Raw genomic sequence first — 20,637 nt, 5'->3', positions numbered from 1 at the left:
TCTAGATATAGATATAGATATGCCATTTATTGTCACTATACATGTACAGTGAAACTGAAAGCTGCTCGTACTCAGTGCATACATACAATTTAGCACAAAAAACAAGAAACAGAAAAAACAAAAAAAACAGCAGGGAGATGGGGGGGGGGGGGGAATAGGTGCACAAAATTTCTGCGGCGCTACATACATATATACATATATACAGATGGAAGTCCGTGTTGGGCGGTGTAGTCAGTGCATGTGTGAATTTGAATTTATAGTAGATATAATTCTCGGAAAGCAACTATTCCTGAGTCTGTTTGTCCTGGATTTGATGCACCTATAGCGCCTTCCAGAGGGCAGCAGGTCGAACAGTCCAAACGCAGGATGGGAGCTGTCTTTGATGATCTTCTTTGCCCTGCTAAGGCAGCGGGAGGTGTAGATGTCCATCAGGGAGGGGAGAGGGCAGCCAATGATCCTCTGCGCTGTCCTGGTTACCCTCTGAAGCCTCTCCCTGTCTGCCATGGTGCAGCTGCCATACCATGCTGTAATGCAGTATGTCAGCAGGCTCTCGATGGACGAGCGGTAGAAGGTCAGCAGCAGGTTAGAGTCCAGGTTGTATTCAAGTCAAGTCAAGTCAAGTCAAGTTTATTTGTCACATACACATACGAGATGTGCAGTGAAATGAAAGTGGCAATGCTCGCGGACTTTTGTGCAAAAGACAAACAACCAAACAAACTATAAACACAATCATAACACACATATTCTTTTACATAATAAATAATGGAAGGAAAAACGTTCAGTAGAGTTAGTCCCTGGTGAGATAGGCGATTACAGTCCGAATGGCCTCTGGGAAGAAACTCCTTCTCAACCTCTCCGTTCTCACCGCATGGCAACGGAGGCGTTTGCCTGACTGTAGCAGCTGGAACAGTCCGTTGCAGGGGTGGAAGGGGTCTCTCATGATATTGTTGGCTCTGGAGTTTTCCCTCTATCTCATACATCCTTCCTTATGTGAGGATACCGGATTTGTACAGATGTGATCTCAGCAGGGCCCCATGTAATTGAAGCAAGACTTCTCTTATACTGACATCCTTTTGCAATAATGCCAACTTACTATTTAAAGACACAAAATGCTGGAGTAATTTAGCGGGTATGGCAGTATCTCGGAGAACATGGATAGGTGACGTATCAGATCGGGATCCTTCTACAGACTGATGAGTCTATCCATCCATATCGGACTCCATTGGTCTAAAGAAGGGTCCCAATCCAAAACGTCACCTACCCATGTTCTCCAGTGGTGCTGCCTAACCAACTGAGTTACTCCAGCATTTTATGTTTTTCTTTGGTAAACCAGCATCTGCAGTTCCTTGGTTCTACAAATTCCAAAATACTATTTGCCTTCTTAATTGTTTGCTGGTTGCGCATGTTAACCTTCATTGATTCATTTATGAGATCCAGGTCCCCTAAACAGCAACACCTTTCAATCTCACACAATTAAAATAAATAAAGCTAGCTCTCTTCTGAATGATGAAACATGACCTTCTAGAGGATCGAGGTTCCCCAGACCACAGAGGAAGTTTGACAGCCAGTTATACCCAAAGGCTTACTGCATGTTAAAACTATCCAAGAATGTGCAAATATTTTGAACATTCAAGAATATTACAAGCTAATAACCACTTAGAAAAAAAATTAAAAGCTAAAAAGTAATACATTTAATTAAAAAAACTGTAAATCATTTTACTTGATAGCTAATTCCTCAAATGTTCACGAGTTGCTCTCCGCTAACTCCAGACCTGATCCTCTTACCCCACTGCCCAGCATTGCTGAACTCTCAGTGATTCCCAAATGATGACTCAACCGGCTTTTTAAAAGTAATTTTCCTTTCCCCCTAATCACCCCTGATAAAATAGTGCTAATTTGTTGCAGTTTTAAATTCCAGACTTTAGGTACAACAACAATGAAGGAATGGCAATATATTTATTTCTAACTCAAGAATAGGCATTTGGTGTTCAAACTCAAGAATGGGTATTTTGAAGTATTGTGTTCAGTTTACCCTGCTGTAGGAAGGAAAGATACGGTCAAGCTTGAACTAGTGCAGGGAAGATTTACGAAGATGTTGCCAGGATTTGAGGACCTGACTTATACGGAATGGTTGAAAAGGCCAGGACTTTATTCCTTGGAGTGGAGGAGGCTGAGGGGTGATCTTATGCTTGTGTACACGATCATGTGGGAGATAAATAGGGTGAATGTACAAAGTCTTTTACCCACAGTATAGGAATCAAGAACCAGAGGACACAGGTTTTTAGGTGAGAGAGAAAAACTTTAATAGGAACCTGGGGCAACTTTTCAATTAGAGGTTGATGAGTATATGGAAGAAGTGCCAGAGGAGGTAGCCGCAGCAGGTAATATAACAGCATTTAAAAGTCATTTGGAGAGTACATGGATAGGAAAGGTTTAGTAGGATATGGGCCAAACACGGGCAGATGTGATGAGCATAGATGAGGCATCTTTGTTGGCATGGGTACGTTGGGTGGAAGGGCCAACTTCCACACTGTATGATTCTATGACTTGCAGGTGATGGTTATTCCATTCACCTGGTGACCCTGGCATTCTAGGGGTTAGAAGTTGCGTCTACAGAAAGTGATATCAAAAAACCCTTCACGCGTTGCTGAAGGGAATTTAGTAGATGGTACACACTGCAGCCCGATGATAGGAGGGACAAATATTTATGGTGGTAGGTTGGGGTTCCAATCTAACGAGTTAAGGCTGTTGAACTTCCTGAGAGTTGTTAAAAGTGCGTGCCACTTGGGAACTGCGGGGTATTCTTTCACACTCCTGACTTTCCTTAAAGTGGAAAGATTCTATAGAATCAGACGGCAAGTTGCTTGCTACGGGATAGTCAGACTCTGACCTGATTTTGTAGCCAGGGATTTGTGTGCCTCTTGTCATTGGTAGGTGTTGGATGTTTATCGAGGATACATAACGCTGGGAGACCCATTGAATGGAAAGTGACGGCAGTCGAACCTTTGAATAGAAATAACTATTGCCAGGTACCCTGAGTAGCCCACATTACCTCATGCCAACGTATAGCCCATATCATTCTGCATACAGAAGTGATCAACTTCATTATCTCAGGAAGTGAGAATGGACAGTCCAGAGCTGAGATCATTGGGATAATAAGAGTGCTCCTTTGATTTTTCTTTTATTGAAACTTCATTTCAGATTTGTCAAAAGAAATGACAAATTCTATATGGTTGTGCTGCCTTAACATTGCTTAAAATAATTGATTCATTTCTAACTCCCAATGTCTGGAAAATCAACCCTGCCCAACCTTCATAATGTGCGGTGCAGCCAGGCTGTAACATAGTCTAAAAAATTGTCTCCATTGATTAAATAATTGATATATTGACAACAAACTATTTTGCAGCTTCCAGTGACATCACATAAATCTATTTTATAACGTAGTTTTCTAAACATTTTTCAGAGTCTGTTGGGATTTTCCACAGAGTACATTTTGACCTGCAGCCACTATAATTGCAAGCATCTCCAGCTGTGGATTCTATAGTTCCACTATTCATATTACAGTCTTTGTCATGATTGTTAATGTCCAGAAACGTTTTGTCATTTTGGGTGGCTTTGAAAATGTGGACTAGTAAATCTTCCCTCACCTTGGGGTCAGATGCCATTGACCTGCTGTGACTTTCCCATGTTTTCAGGTTTTATTTTAAAATTCCCACATTTGTATTTTTTGTCGTTTCCTACCTTCACTCTTATTTTCTTTCATTCTATAACATTGACACTATATATCAAAGGGAGAATTTGCTTGCTGTATTTTTGCATCAACAGTTTAACATTAATGAGATGCTGTGTGCTTCCAACTATTACTATGTCTAAAATTAATTATTTCCATTTTACTTTTAATGCTATTTGTTTTTAATTGATCGATTTTGAATAAGGATAACGAGTAGTAAAACATTGAAGCAAAGGTCTGAATTTCTACTGTGCCAAATGAAATGTTGCTTTAATCAAGTTTTTAATATGATTTTATCAGCCTTGCAATCAACCAACATGTCAAGGAAAGTGAACATCATAGGTTAGGTCATGGGATTCGACACAAAAGGTCTATGAATGCAAAATAAAATAAAAGCAGCTGTAGGAATTCCACCACTGCACAATAATAGCTCCCACTTTAAAAAAAAACAAAGTGAATTGTAATCTGAATCTGATTACCAAATGCTATCGATGAGAAAATGTTACAATGACAAATATTAATCTTGGTGTGGCAAATATTAGCAATATGCAAAGAGAGTTCACAAATGAATTAGAAAGCTAGAACGGACCACATAGTAAAAGTATGCATGACAAGAACAATAGACCTGATAATAAAGTGTTTAAGAAGGAACTGCAGATGCTGGAAAATCGAAGGTACACAAAAAAGCCGGAGAAACTCAGCGGGTGCAGCAGCATCTATGGAGCGAAGGAAATAGGCAACGTTTCGGGCTGAAACCAAACAGTCTGAAGAAGGGTTTCGGGCCGAAACGTTGCCTATTTCCTTCGCTCCATAGATGCTGCTACACCCGCTGAGTTTCTCCAGCTTTTTTGTGGACCTGATAATAAAGTTTAGTCTACCAGCAGAGGAATTCTGTATTGGTTGAAGTGAACTCATTGCATTAAGTGCTGTGTGTTTACTCATGAAGTGATTTAACAAAACTATCCTGTGAGGTGGTTGAATAGTGAAGGATCATTATTACTTTAATCTTCTGCCAGTATATTTGTTTTTATTTACAAGGGGGCTTTTGATGTTAAAAGTCACAAGCCAAGTTAAGTGTAAGTCACTGTCAAACTGTATGTAACACACATATGGCCTGCAACAGTTGCCACATCATCATCCAACATGCCAGCAAGAGAGACTGTCCACTGACTGAAGATGTGTTTAAGTAACTTCAGATGAACTTTCTACAATGTGACTGTTAACATGTGCAAGTTTTTTTTTATCAACTAATATTTTAAAGTCGCAAATGTAAACTTTATTCCTACTTTGCAAAGCAGTGATTGATTTATTTAGGTTTCAAAGCTGATAGCAAATTTGTTATTAAATTTGTTTTTGTCTGGAAGGTGACCCAAAAGTCTATGCATCGGGGCAGTATGGTAGCGCAGCGGTAGAGTTGCTGCCTTACAGCGCCAGAGAACCGGATTCGAAACTGACCACAGGTGATGTCTGCACAGTGTTTGTATGTTCTCCCCACGACCTGCGCAGGATTTCTCTGGGTGCTCCAGTTTCCTCCCACACTCCAAAGACAAAGAGATTTGTAAGTTAAATTGGCTTCGGTAAAATTATAAATTGTCCCTAGTGTGTGTAGGATAGTGTTAGTTTGCGATGATAGCTGGTCGGCACGGACTCAGTGGACCGAAGGGTCTGTTTCCCCGCTGTATCTCTAAACTAAACTAAACTAAGCTGAACAATGACTGAATATTCCATCCACTGTTTAGGATAATGTGACATACTTCCATTGTTCTGTTTTGTAGAAATTGGCAAGGGCCTTCACATCTTGGATAGAGAGCAGAGTCTGGATTGAATCAACTCCTGATTGAAGTATTAGGATAACCCTCTGCTGCATTTCTCAACACATGTGCATTCGGAGATGGCGTATAAATGACAAGACCAAGCAGCAATTTGACTTTAAAAGCAGGATCACCATGTTTTATAAATTGAATCTGGGATCACACAGGGCGAGAGCAGAGCAAAGTAGTCAGCTCATAAAATCAAGGTTTCACAGACTATATCTTAACAGCTCTCTGATCCTCACCCCTCTTCCAATTCCCAATTCTTCTCCCCACTCTAATCCTCTATACTCTCCCCTCCTCTAATTTCCAGTTCTTCTCCCCTCTCTAATCATTGAGCCCCTCCTCTCCTCTATTCCCAATTCACCCCCCCCCCCCCCCCCCCCCCCCCCCCCCCCCCCCCCCCCCCCCCCCCCCCCCACTCGGATTCTCTATATTCTTCCCACCTCAAAATTGTAATCCTTTTCCACTTTCCAATCCTCAATACTCTCCTCTCCTCCAACTCCCAGTTCTCTCCTCTCCTCCAATTCCCAGTCTCTCCCCTCCTCCAATTCCCAGTTCCCTTACCACCTCCCTTATCCTCTGTCCTTTCCCTTTCAACTCACAACTCTCTTCCCCATTTCTGGTTTTCTTTGCTCTCCCTGATCAACATCTTCTGCTGCCATCTTAAACCTTGTCTTCTTCCCACTATGATCCTTTGTTGACTTTCCCTCTAACTTGCTGTTCCCCTTTATGATCCCAGTGCAATTTCATAGCTCCACCACCACTGATTTCCAACCCTCTCCAGTGCTCCATTCTCATCTCCCTGCTCCGAGGAAACATATAACAGCAGCAACAGCAGCAACAGCAGCAGACAAGCAAGATGTGCTTTCAAGCTCCGATCTCCAACCTGCCAAATGCTCAGCATAGTGCTGTAAGCAGGTTGCCAGCTTTGCTAGCTGACAGATCAATATTTGATCCCCTTCCTTCACCCCATATCTCTCCTCCAGACAGGGATGTGAAGAAGGACATGCTTTGCATACGCGTTGCCATTCCTATCACACTGTGTTCGATACTATTATGGTTTGGTTAACAAATAATACTGATTATTAATTTATTGTACCATTGATTGTTGCATGTTTATTTGTGTGTTGTTGCATTGATAGGCCTGTCACACGGCAGCAAGTAAGAATGTAATTTTCCCATCACCAGCATACACAATATTTAGACCCTCTTGACTCTAGAGCAACGAGGGATTGGAATCTGGGCCCTCAAACTATCTGCTGGAGGAACTCAGCGGGTCAGGCAGCATCGATGGAGGAGGAAGGTCGACCATCTATTTCCCTCCACAGGTGTTGCCTGATCCGCTGAATTCCTCCAGCAGATTGTTTACTGCTACTGGCTGTTCAGCAATGCATCTGCTCAACTGTTGTGGGTGGGTTTCGTGAGCGGGGAACTCCATAGGCGTACTCTCTGTGTGGTGGAGATTCAGTGAGCAGGTTTACGTTTTAAAACGCAGATTAATTCTGAGGCCTTAGCCCCATAATAATTAAGTGACCAACCCTAGTTGACCCAGAAGAGCCATAAACCACAAGGTTGTGGGGACAAGAGTTGTGAAGTGAGATAAATGTAAAATCCATTGTAGGTTAGCATGGATGTGATGGGCTGAAAGGATAACTTCAGTACCTATGTTTCAGTGAACCAGTCTCCTGCTGCAACATCTATCAGTATCATTTAGTGGCTAGCTTTCTTTTTAATAAACATTTACATTTTTTTTGATACCTGATCTGCTGACACTAGCAATGACAAATATGAGGGCTGTTTTATCACCTTTATTGGGTAATGTCAAGGGTGTTCTATGCTGTGTGGGTAATGAAATCCAGTATGTGTAAGAAGGAACTGCGTTGCTGGTTTAAACCGAAGATAGACACAAAAAGCTGGAGCAACTCAGCGGGATAGGCAACATCTCTGGAGAGAAGGAATGGGGGATGTTTTGGGGTCAAGATCTTAATTTGACTGAGTTTTAGTTTTTCGAACACTGTTATATTGGAACTACTTAACATGGGGGAGAGGACAAAATACTTTGTGTGCATTTGGAGTTTCTTTTTTTTTTAAACACCTTTGTCTCCTTGTCCCTCTTTGCTTGGCAGAGGCATTCATCTTGTGAAGGAGAGATCTGTTTTGTTCACACATAACCCCATCAGATATGCTCCACAGTGCCGAGGCACCTTGTGAAATTCAAGAAGGATGAATTGGATATTATATTGCTAACATTCCTTTTCCTCCTTCAGAAGACACTCCAAGCACAAGTATTATTTGCAACCAAGGAAGTACAGGTAAACTGATTCAAGAGAGTGAAGTCAGCTCGTGTACTTGAACTCCTGACCCCCTTGCAAACAAGTCAAGTTCTGCGGCTCGTGCTACTGAGCTAACTTTGTGCCTCTTCCCAGGCAGTTTATTTGCTTCTTATCAGCTCTGTTAATTGCGGGCCACACTTTTGCTTCCCATGTGATCTATAATTTTATACGTGGCCACATTATATCATTGTTGGAAAATCATCTGCTGGCAGCATGAATGAAACGTCAACACAAAAGGATCCCCCCCAAACTTCAATTATCTTGCAAAATAAACTCGGCAATCTCTTTTAAATTTGCTGGAAACTCGAAGGAACTGTTAAAATAAACACAGTATAGACAGCGTTGCGTTTAAGAGCCAATACATGACACAATTCTGTGAGTTTGAGTTGAGTTTTCATCTCTGTCAGCGTCGGCCTCCAGTAGGCCAGATGGCACCAATGCCATTGCCAGAAAGTCAATACATCTGGCCACATTCCTGAAATGACACTTCTGATGGATAGCACTGCTTTTACAGCACAGAGCTCCTTTCAAAAGGGAACCATTACTAGTCTACATGTAGTACTGCCTGATGTGTGAAAACAAAAAAAAAATGCTCACACTAAATCTGAGAGGCAAGCCAGGGGGACATTAAAACATTGGTACAGTACATTGGTTTGCAGCTTAAAGGGAAATGGGGAAAGCATGAAACATTGATCTTTTTCAGAGGGCTTTTAGAGATCAAAATTCATCACCCCCTCCCCCCCCTGCTGCCCCAATGCACTGGAATATTTCAGTAAATTTACCCTGTAACACACATTCGAGACAGGTACAGAAAGAGTGATTTGAAAACAAGTTGGTTTCAATGAAAGCTGAAAGTATTCATTCAGCACTATTCTAATGCAGTTAGCATGCCTCAAAGAAGCACTTATATCAAGGGTTCTCTCTAGTGTAAATATTTATGCAAGGCTTAAATTATACTTTAAAGTGGTTGAAATAATTTAGAAAACAGCGTATATCTCTCAACACTCGCGGCTTTAGTGGAACATTAAATTCCTTCTTGTTCTTTCCCAACTCCCATAAAGTTTTCAGGAGAATTATGTTTGCAATATTGACTTCTCTGATCACGTATTTTAAGCCTGGGTACTGGTTTGTTCTATATGTTTAATGTTAAACACTGAAAATTACAAGGCTAAAAGACTGATCTTTTTTACATTAGTCTGGTAACATAACACAGTTTTTCATGATAAAAACGTCTCAACACAGACTTTGAAATACAGACAGTATAACTTTGCAGGCTAATCCTATGACCGACAGATTGGCCAGGATTGATCACAGCACTGAATGGAGGGGGGGGGGTGAAGCATCTCCATGACGTGTAGCTCTGGTAAAATGCCTTTACGTGGAAGTGGGATTTCATCCTCCTTTGCTGTGTGTGATCTGCAGACTGCTAATTCTCAGTTGGAATCCCCCCCCCCCCCCCCCCCCCCCCCCCCCCCCCCCGTAACACTAACCCCAAGGTATTGTTCAATCAGAGGTTCAGGGACACTAGGAACTAATGATGCTGACATCTTGCATAGAACATCAAAGTACTGAAGTAACTCAGCGAGTCAGGCAGCATCTCTGGAGGACATGGACTGGCAACATGTATGAAAAATCAGTCCTGGCTGCAGCCAGAATTATATCCTAACGCAAAACCTTCTCAGGAACTGCACGATAAACTGAGCAGATCACTGGGAAGACTGTCAGACTTCAAGGGAAGTCTCCCCAAGGAAGACTGTGGACTGCATAAAAATAACCATATAGAACAGGTGAAGTGAGGCAAGAGGGAGACATGGGATCTGCTCTATGTGTGGGAACATCCAGGAGCCCAATATGACTTAGCTCCTTGCCAGTAGGAGACTAGCATCACCACAAGGTGTGGGGTGAACATAGTGGCAGAGTTTGCAATAGGTAGCTCTGAAGTGGTATAACTAGGCTATTTTTCACAATGGAACAATCAGTGGTGGGATTTCATGTATCCAGAGCATTCGAAGAGATATTGTGTGTAAATATGCAATCAGGAAAAATAGATCCATGACAATGCTGTCTCCCTTGCACTACATCCTGCTATGGATCTCCTTGACAAGGAGAGGTTGGAACTATTCTAGAGGTGGGACTCTATTCTCTAGAGGTGGGAACGCAGGAGGATGAGTGGTGATTTTATAGAGTTGTATAAAAACATGCGAGAAATAGATCGGGTAGAAACAGAATCTCTTGCCTATAGTAGCGGATTCGAGAACCAGAGGACATACGTAGGTTTAAGATGAAGGAGAAAAGATTTAATAGGAATTTGAGGGGTATCTTTTTCACTTTGGTGATGGGTGTTTGGAATGGGTGTATGTCAGTGGAGGAAGTTGAGGCTGGAACTATTGCAATGTTTAAGAAACAATTAGACAGGTACATGGATAGGACAGGTTTAGAGGGATGTGGACCAAACAAAGGCAGGTGAGGCTAGTGTAGATGGGACATGTTGGTTGATGTGGGCAAGTTGGACCGAAGGACCTGTTTCCATGCTGTATGACTCCATGACAATAAGAATATCAGTGTCACTGATACAGTGACCATAACTCATTCTTCAACGCCACAATAATGAATATTCCTGGGCCTTGGCCTGAGCATTAAACTGCAATTGTTTTATAGATGGCGGCACGTTCAGACGTAGCGGCTTTGCGAGTAAATTCGGAGCAGCCCGGTACCGAACGCGGCTGTGAAAATAAGGTATTTAAAAACCTCAGAACCCCGAGAACCCCTAGAAACCCCAGTACCCCCAGAAATCACAGAAAGAAACTCACCTCCAGGACGAGGAAATCCAGGACCCGCATCGTAATCCCGATGGGTCTCACATGGAGCCGCACGGAACTGCTCAACATCGGACGTGGCTGCGAGAAACTGGCGTGTGAGTACTACAGCACCCGTACCAAAATCCCGATGGAGCTGAGCAGAACAGCCCCCTGGATCACCACTCCGGAGGGTAGGAGACGGGGCAAGGGCCGGGAGCGGAAGCAGAAGCGTGGAAAGCGAGCGGGGGTGCAGGACAGGCTACGGTGGCTCCACAAAGACCATCGCTCCCAAGCGTCTTTCTTGCAAATGTCCGGTCACTCACCAACAAGCTGGATGAGGTAAGGCTCTGGATCAACACCCAGCGATCCCTGAAAGACTGCTGTGTGCTGATCTTCACAGAGACCTGGCTCAGCGCGCTGGTTCCCGATGGGGCTGTGGACCTAACCAACCAGTCACTGCATCGTGCTGATAGAACAAAGGACTCCGGTAAGAGCAAGGGTGGCGGGCTCTGTATCTACATCAACAATGACTGGTGCACCAACTCACACTGCAGTAGAGAGCTACTGTTCCCCAGACCTGGAATACCTACTGCTTAAATGTAGGCCGTTTTACCTGCCTCGGGAGTTTACTGTGGTTATCATCATGGCCATATACATCCCACCACAGGCTAATGCTAACCTAGCGCTAGCACAGCTGCACTCGGCCATCAGTAAGCAGCAGGATGCTCACCCCGACGGTGCCTTCATTGTTGCAGGGGACTTTAATCAGGTCGACCTACGAGCTGCACTCCACAAATTCCACCAGCATGTGCAGTGCCCTACCAGGGGCTCAAACACGCTGGATAAAGTGTACACCAACATCAAGGACGCATACAGAGCTCTCCCCTGCCCATCTCTGGGACAATCCGATCACCTCTCACTGTTTCTACTGCCTGCATACAAACCCCTCATCTGCAAGACCAAACCTGCAATAACGACGGTCAAAATATGGCCCGAGGACGTCAACCTACAACTCCAGGACTGCTTTGATCGCACCGACTGGGACCTGTTTGCACAACAGGCAACCAGTGGTACAGAGGTAGACTTGGAGGAGTACACATCCACTGTGCTCTCCTACATCAACTGCTGTGTGGAGACTGTCACAGTGGACAAGCAAATAAAGATGTTCCCAAACCGGAAACCCTGGATGAACAAGGAGGTTCAAGATCTGCTAAGGGCACGTAACAATGCCTTTAAATCCAGGGACACGTCTGCCTACAGTGCGGCCAGGTCGAACCTGAACAAAGGTATAAAAAAGGCCAAAGACATCCACAGGCAAAGGGTGGAAGACCACTTCAATACCGCGGACACCAGAAGCATGTGGCAGGGTGTCAGGGACATCACTGACTACAAGAGCAGCCCCGCCTGCCCCCACGGTGATATCACACTGGCCAACGAACTAAACACCTTCTTTGCCCGCTTCGAAACTGGCAACACCACCAGGAGTGGAATAACCCCGGCCATGGCGGAGGGACAGGCCTTAACACTGAGCACTCAGGAGGTACAGTGCGCTCTGCGTAGGATCAACCCACGCAAGGCTGCAGGCCCGGATGGAGTCCAGGGTAGGGTACTAAAGGACTGTGCTGTACAGCTGGCGGAGGTATTCACGAGAATCTTCAATCTGTCTCTATCTCTGGCAATGGTCCCCAAGTGCCTGAAAACAGCCACCATAGTGCCGGTGCCGAAAAAGTCTAAAGTCACCAACCTGAACGACTACCGCCCGGTTGCCCTAACTCCAATCCCAATGAAGTGCTTCGAAAGGCTAGTCCTCTCCCACATCAAATCCAGCATCCCTGCCTCACTGGACTCTCATCAAATTGCATAAAGGGCAAATAGATCGGCAGAGGATGCTATCTCTCTGGCTCTTCACACTGTCCTGACTCACCTGGATAGACAGGGCATGTACATAAGGATGCTCTTCATTGACTCTAGCTCTGCATTCAATACGTTCATCCCCACCAAGCTCACCACCAAACTCCACCAGCTAGGCCTCAGCTTGCCGATATGCGATAGGATCCTGAAATTTCTAACGGAGCAACCGCAGGCAGTGTGACTGGGTCCGCACCTGTCCTCCACTATCACCCTGAGCACCGGCACACCACAGGGCTGTGTACGAAGCCCCATGCTCTACACCCTCTTCACTCACGACTGTGTTCCTGCATTCGTCACCAACACCATCGTGAAGTTTGCAGACGACACAACAGTGATTGGGCTGATCACCGACAGTGATGAAACAAAATACAGAGCGGAGGTGCAGAACCTGGCGGACTGGTACACACGTAACAACTTGTCACTAAACACCTCCAAGACCATGGAGCTGATTATTGACTTCAGGAGGTCCCATAATGGAGAATACGCCCCAATCTCCATCTATGGGGAAAGTGTGGAGAGAGTGTCCAGCTTTAAGTTTCTGGGCACTCACATTTCAGAGGACCTCACATGGTCCACCAACACCGCTGCGCTGGCCAAGAAGGCACAGCAACGACTGTTCTTCCTGAGGAGGCGGAGAGGAGAGCTCTTCAGCGCGTCGTACACACAGCGCAGAGGATTATTGGAACACGGCTACCAGCCTTGGAGGGCATCTACCACACACGGTGCCTCAGGAAGGCCGTCAGCATCCATAAAGATTCCTCACACCCTTGTAATGGACTGTTCGAACTACTTCCCTCTGGCAGACGTTACAAGGCCTTCTACGCCCGAACCTCCAGACTCAGGAACAGCTTCATTCCCAGAGCTATAGCGGCTCTGAACCGGCCCTGCTGAGTGCCCCCCATCCCACCTGGACTGTCTCCCTCAGATGGTCACGTTGCACAGTTTATTTATTTATTTTTTTTGGCATCGGTTGGAAGTTGCACACTAAATCTCGTTGCACTGATGTGCAATGACAATAAAAGATATTATTATTATTATTATTATTAGACTTCCATTCCAGCACTCAGTCGGTGAGAATTAGTCATAACATTTCCTCCACCCAAATCCTCATCACTGGTACTCCTCCTCATTAAATATTAGATCGTGTGCTACGTTGCCATCTTCCCCTCAGCTACCAATGAACCATTCTACATTTCCATAACGCCATCTGCATTGAACTGTCATCTTCACACCTACTCTTCCATATCCCTCTCCCTCTCCCGTCTCTCAGTCTGAAGAAGGGTCTCGACCTGAAACGTCACCCATTCCTTCTCTCCAGGGATGCTGCGTGTCCCAGATATTCCAGCATGTGATGTTTACATATCTGTTGTGTAAGAATTCCATTGTTCTGTTTCGGGACCTATGACAATAAAGCACCCTTGATTTTCTTGACATTCTGCCAGACCTGATGATTATTTCCAGCATTCTTTATTTTGGTTTTGAATTTTTTACTTTGTTCTATGTCCAGCAATCACTGAACCTGCATTTCTATCTATATCGTCCCATCCATTCATTAGTTTGAACACCTTCAGGCAACCACCATGTCAGGGGATGTTGCTTTTACAGAAAATGGTATGTAATGAATATTTTCCACCTTCAACAGGTGAAGCCGCATCAACAGTGTATTGAAGTCAATATAAAATAATGTTCATTTACCTTAATGTTTTTTCCCCCCACATAGAGTGAACTTTACTCAGTGTTTCAAATTTGGTGAAATCTGTAAGGATCAATTGTCATTACCTGAGTGGTTGCCTGTACAGAATAGTCTTTTAATTCTCACAGTTCTATCAACTGCATAATTTTAGATTTGACCAATTTGCACAGCGATTCTTCAAATACAAAGAATCAGGCGGATAGAAAGAAAAACAAATCCATAAAGGGAATTAAATGCCTCCTCAAATAGCCTCATCAATTTCAGGTTTAATATATATTTAATATTTTTTAATGCCCATTAAATGAATAGTTTCATGTTTGAGCAGTGGACTTGATGGAGAACATTTTGTGCCTGCAGATGGAGGCAATGCCTTTTTGCATCATTTTACAAATTCTTGTCGATCCCATCTGTTGCAGCCTGCCACAAGACCTGTAAACAGAGTGGAAATCAGGCAGAGTTTGATTCCTGCTCTATGTTGTGGTTCACTGCACCCACCTGTACAAATTGTCTCCTTTAAGGCTTAAGGCAAATTGTCTCCATTAGAGTTTAAACCTGGCATTGAATGTTATGGGAACAAAAGGTTTTTTGGTTTAATCCGCTGATCTGCATTGTGGCAGCTAATCTCAAGCGGGGACCGAATTAGGCATTTGCTATTACTCTCAATAGGTTTGAGTTGTTTGCTGTTCAGTAACCACTTTTTGCAAAAGTTTACAAGTCTGCTGGATAGCTGTGACTAGGGTGGCTCCGCAACTAAACATTATGTGTTCACTCACTTCTGATGCTTCACACCCAATGTGCGGATTGACTCTGATCAGCTGATTGCCTGATGTGGGACAATTCAGCAATGTGTTTAACATTCTCCAATCTAAGCTGCTGCAAATACAATGCCAGTAAAAACATCTATACCATGACGCAGACAACAACCCCGCAGAGCGTATGCGGAGACTGCAGTTAATTGGTGAATGTGATGCCCAAGGCACAGATTAACGCTGCCAAAGCTCAGGAATCCCAAGAGGTTTATGCGGAATTGGCTGAAACTCGCCAGTTTGTACTGCAGACAATTGATGAGCATTCCTGTTGATTGTCCAGGTGGGGCCTCGCTGTCCGCAAGACTGCAGGAATATCTAAAAACAAATTCCAGCTCAAGTGACAGGTCTCTACCTCTGGGTGCGTTGCCATGCCAAATCATCAGCAGTGCCCTGGAGCGACGTGGCCTGAATAGTTCTTGTATTGGATTATTACATTTGTTACAGACAACTGACATTGTTGAAATTCCAGCATGAATGTGCCATTCTAAATTTAAGATTTGCCAATGACATAAAAAGACATTCCGCCGATCAATGCTATGCCGACTAAAGATTCAAGATTCAAGAGAGTTTATTGTCATGTGTCCCTGACAGGACAATGAAATTCTTGCTTTGCTTCAGCACAACAGAATATAGTAGGCATTGACTACAAAACAGATCATTGTGTCCATATACCATTATATACGTATATCAACACATGAATAAATAAACTGATAAAGTGCAAATAACAGATAATGGGCTATTAATGTCCAGAGTTTTGTCCAAGCCAAGTTCAATAGCCGGATGGCTGTGGGGAAGTAGCTATTCCTGAACCTGGTCGTTGCAGTCTTCAGTCTCCTGTACCTTTTACCTGAAGGTAGCAGGGAGATGAGTGTGTGGCCAGCATGGTGTGGGTCTTTGATGATACTGCCAACCTTTTTGAGGCAGCAACTGCGATAGATCCCCTTGATGGAAGGAAGGTCAGAGCCGATGATGGACTGGGCAGTGTTTACTACTTTTTGTAGTCTTTTCCTCTCCAGGGCGCTCAAGTTGCCAAACCAAGCCACGATGCAACCGGTCAGCATGCTCTCTACTGTACACCTGTAGAAGTTAGAGAGAGTCCTCCTTGACAAATCAACTCTCTGTAGTCTTCTCAGGAAATAGAGGCGCTGATGTGCTTTCTTAATAATTACATCAGTGTTCTCGGACCAGGAAAGATCTTCAGAGATGTGCACGCCCAGGAATTTGAAGTTCTTGACCCTTTCAACCATCAACCCGTTGATATAAACAGGACTGTGGGTCCCCATCCTGCTCCTTCCAAAGTCCACAATCAGTTCCTTGGTTTTGCTTGTGTTGAGATTATTGCGCTGGCACCATATAGACAGTTGCTCGATGTCTCTTCTATACTCTGACTCATCCCCATCAGTGATACGTCCCACAACAGTGGTGTCGTCAGTGAACTTGATGATGGAGTTCGCACTATGACCGGCTACGCAGTCATGAGTATAGAGTGAGTACAGCAGGGGGCTGAGCACGCAGCCTTGAGGTGCTCCCGTACTGATTGTTATCGAGTCTGACACATTTCCACCAATACGAACAGACTGTGGTCTGTGAATGATGAAGTCGAAGATCCAATTGCAGAGGGATGCGCAGAGACCCAGTTCTGCGAGTTTGGTAACCAGCTTGGAGGGGATGATTGTATTAAATGCTGAGCTGTAATCAATGAATATGAGTTTTTGTTGTCCAAGTGGTCCAGAGCGGAATGGAGAGCCAGCAAGATCGCATCCACCGTTGATCTGTTGTGGCGGTAAGTGAACTGCAGTGGGTCCAGGTTTTTGTTGAGGTAGGAGTTGATTTGCGCCATGATCAATCTCTCGAGCACTTCATCACCACAGGCGTTAGTGCCACTGGTCGATAGTCATTGAGGCACATCACCTTACTCTTCTTGGGCACCGGTATGATTGATGCCCTTTTGAAGCAGACTCTCGTAGCTATCTCATCAATCTGATTTTCTCCCTTATTTTCCTGCAATCATTTCGCTCTCACATGCCCATCTACTTCCCCCAATTCTCTTGCCTCCCATTTACACCCAGGGTACTCTACAGTACTCATGGATTACAGCTGCCCTTTGGGCATGCAAGGAAACTGGAGCACCGACTTGGTCACTGGGAGAACACGCAATTCCACATAGACAACACTGTAGGTCAGAATCAAACACTGATCACTGGAGATAGACACAACATTCTGGAGTAACTCAGCGAGCCATGTAGTATCATGCAGTATCTCTGAAGAAAAAGAACGGGTGATGTTTCGGGTCGGAACAAACTAGAGGTGAGAAAAAGCCAGAACAAATCAGGGCTGGCAACAGATGACCTGAGGAAGGGAGATGTGTGTCACCCTTGTCAATATTTATCATGTTATCTTTCTATCCGTCACCTCTGACTTAAGTCCATATAAGGGTATTCAGACTGGTGACCGTGCTTCACTCTTGTCTTCTGCTTGGATTGCATCGTCCCACAACATCCCCAATTGCATTAAACTTCAAAGAACCAATACAATTCTCTGATAAAATGTATCTTTCATAATCCATATTTATGCTGCCCCAACACAATTTGTTTCTATGTACAATATTAATTATCAGTGCCTAATGATAGATTCTAACACGTTCTGTGCTACTGTTCCCAAGGGGAGACCTGTTCCATGACCATTTGTTATCTTGCAGTACATTGGCAATTTATCTTGTCTACAGCTGGATAATTTTATGTCATCACTATCAAGGGCCTGAGCTATAGGGACAAGCTGAGCAGCTAGGACTGTATTTCTTGGAGAGCAGGAAGATGGAGGGCGATCTTATAGAAGTATACAGAATCATGAGAGGAATAGATCAGGTAAATGCGCACAGTAATATGCACAGAGTAGGTGAATCGAGAACCAGCAGACATAGGTTAAAGATGATGGGGGGGTGGGGGTTCAAATTTTATAGGAATCTGATGGGTAACTTTTTTACACAGAGGGTCTTGGTGTGTATGGAACGAGCTGTTGGAGGAGGTAGTTGATGCAAGTACTATCATAACGTTCTACAACACTCCCAGGGTCCTACCATTTACTATGTAGACAGGATTTGGAACATGCTGCAGGAAGGATTCAAGGGCAAAAAGAAAGAGTTGAAGGGAGTGGGAGTAAGTAGATGGGTCTTTGATTGAGTGAGTGCAGATTCGGTGCGGTGAATGCCTCCTTTTGTCCCATCTTATTCTAAGGATGGGATTAGACTTAGCTGAGGTATACTCTATGATTCAAAATTTAAAAAAGTGCACAAAATTCTGAAGGATAGATGTTTGATGGTTTGAACACAATTAACACAAATAATATGATTTTTGGAGGTTGTACTGGTCCTACTGCTTCTATGTCACTGATTCCCAACATCCGATCGCAGCCCAAAATTGGGCCATGAAGGATTGACGCTGGGCCATGTGAGGAACCAAATAATTTTTTTTTTAATTATTAAAATGTGCAGCAAAAGTTGATGGAAAATTCCCGCAAAAGTTATTGAAATGGCTGGGTGTGGAGCTTTGCAGCTGTAATGCAAGTTTGAGCACGCTAGAGGCAGGTGTGCAGATCACAGGAGCATTCAATGTCATTGCAATATTCATTGAGCATGTCAGTGACTGAGTGACTTAATTGATTCCATCCAGGATTTCCTAAGCCCATGGACAGAATTCTTTCCTCTTGGAAAAATTTTAGTTAGGGTAGAGCCCACAATTGCTCATTTGCTTTAACAAAAAAAATCCATTATTTTTTAATTTTATTCTGTATTGAATGCTTTAATTAAGTTTCAACGATTTAATCTGATTTTTATTTGATATTTTAATTGTGCATTCAGCAACTTAGTTTAGTTTTTTAGATATAGCGTGAAAACAGGTCTTCTGTCCGAGTCCACGCTGACCATTGATCACGTGTTCACACCGGGTCTATGTTCTGCCACTTTCTCATCCACTTCTGACAAGTCTGGAGAAATTTACAGCAGCCTATTAACCTATAAACCTGCATGTCTTTGAGATGTGTGAGGAAACCCACAGTCACAGGGAGAATATGCAAACTCTACACAGACAGCACCCAAGGTCAGAATCGAACCTGGGTCTCTAGCACTGTTTGACACTGGCTCTACCAATTGCATCACAATTTGTTTAATAAGATTTTAGTTCCTGCTTTCATTTTGATTTAATAACCTGCAAAGCCAAAAGAACACGTTTTTATAACTCTCATCGCTTTGACAGAATTATCAATTAATTTATCATGCTATCTTAAAATATGGGCCGAGAGTCCAAATGTTTGATCAATTTTCGGACATGCATGTAAAAGGTTGGGTGCCATTGTCTATAGCTTCCTTAAGTACTACAGTGGGTATATGCTGATTTCCTAAGTGAAAGAAAGAATAAGAAATCCTGAAGGAGCGTTTCTTCACTGAGCTTTCTCAAGGCCAAACATTTAAAGAGGTGTTTCCATTGTTGATCCAATTTCAATAAAGACTTTCCTTCTTATTTCATGTTGAAATATTGTTTCTATGTCATGTTTATTCAAATCGTTTGCTATGTCGCTCTTCAATGGAGATGCTAAATGCATTTTGTTGTCTCTGTACTGTACACTGACAATGACAATTAAAATTGAATCTGAATCTGAATCTGATTCCTGTGTGTAAGATTATCTAAATTAAAACGTTTGCGGTAACTAACACATCCTTGTGTTCTACTATTATTTATCTTCCTTTAGTCATATATTCAGGTTTTCTTCCTTCAAACACCCAACTTGGGCATTTTTGATACATTGGTGTAGAAACAATCCCAGTCATAGCTATAAAAAGACAGGCCATTTAGTAGATCAATAAAGATGTGTGCCAGAGATACAGTATCTGAAAACCATCTACCTCTATAAAAACGGTCGGTAAGCAAGATAATACAGACCAATACAGATAATAACTGGTAAAGATCAGAATGGTTTTGTTTCAAGTTATTTCTTGCACACTGTACTCATCCCTATTAGTCTCTTAAATTATGTTGTTGGGTATATTCATGCTAAAGGCCTGGTGTATTGTGTGAAACCAAGTCAAGATGTTTTAAGAGCAAATAAAATACTGATAATTATTTTAGCTGCTCAGTATATATTTGTGTGCTACAGTCTGTGTGTATGTTGTGTCGGGAGGGTGAATCTGCCTGTCCCAATAAGTTCAATGAATGTTCACAATGTAAATGGGAAACCATGAATACCAGGACTCGAATTTTGGACAACGTCCTTTCATTAAATAAATTATTTAGCCATCATTTAAGGTTTTGATGAAATCTGTCAAAGACTTTAGGAATGGAGATACAAGAGATTGTAGATGTTGAAGATTGTAGAGGTGGTAAATAAATTAGAATAATCTTTGTTTTGCATCATATTCTGCTGATGTGTACTTTTTGAAGAGAATGGTTTGTGAATACCAACAACTCGAATACCTTTGGATAGAGTGTGTGCGTGTGTGTGTGTGTGTTTTGCACATTCTCCCTGTGACCGCATGCATTTACCCCTGGAGCTCCAGT

The sequence above is a fragment of the Leucoraja erinacea genome, chromosome 15 (genome assembly GCF_028641065.1).
Source record: "Leucoraja erinacea ecotype New England chromosome 15, Leri_hhj_1, whole genome shotgun sequence".
NCBI lineage: Eukaryota > Metazoa > Chordata > Chondrichthyes > Rajiformes > Rajidae > Leucoraja > Leucoraja erinaceus.
This window is presented reverse-complemented; position numbering follows the sequence as displayed.